The following is a 591-nucleotide window of genomic DNA, read 5'->3' as shown; positions in this document are numbered from 1 at the left end:
TGACCATTGCCGACGTTCGTCTAACTTGCTTCTTCACAAACTCAGCTACTAGTTTGATGTCTGTGTTGTCTGCATTTTCTGGCTTTTGCGCTAGCGGTGTTAAATCTTCTTTTAGTTGTTGTAGTGTTTCTGCTGCTGTTAACCGTATGTCTAGTTGGAAAGCCGCGTTGGGGGCTGTGTCTTTTAGGTCCCCAGCCAGAGCGCATGCGAGTTTGAGGTCGTTCAGCTGGACCCCCATGTGAGTGCCGCTGCTTCTGTGAGCCGCCATCGCTGTTAGCAAAAGGGCCAGTGCTAAAGCCTTACCGCTTTGTTGTCTTGCCATTGACTGGAACTTCTAAATCGGCTGCCGTTTCGCTGGATACGTGTTCTTCCTATGCTGAGCTTTAGTTGTGTCAGAAGTGTCTTAAAGTGGAGCTTGAAATTGTGGTCAAAAATGATCGCATGAGCCGCATTTTATAGCTTATGAGTTATATTTTGATTGATGAGAATTTATCTTTGACTTTGTCAGCCTTTCTGCGGTGATGTTGTTGCGCGCGTCACAGTGAAAGCGCTATATGTAAGTGCCGCTTCTTTTTTACTTCCTTGCGATAC

The sequence above is a fragment of the Trypanosoma equiperdum genome, assembly GCF_001457755.1.
Source record: "Trypanosoma equiperdum strain OVI genome assembly, contig: ctg_215, whole genome shotgun sequence".
NCBI lineage: Eukaryota > Euglenozoa > Kinetoplastea > Trypanosomatida > Trypanosomatidae > Trypanosoma > Trypanosoma equiperdum.
The sequence above is the reverse complement of the archived record's forward strand: the minus strand, read 5'-3'. Positions refer to the sequence as shown.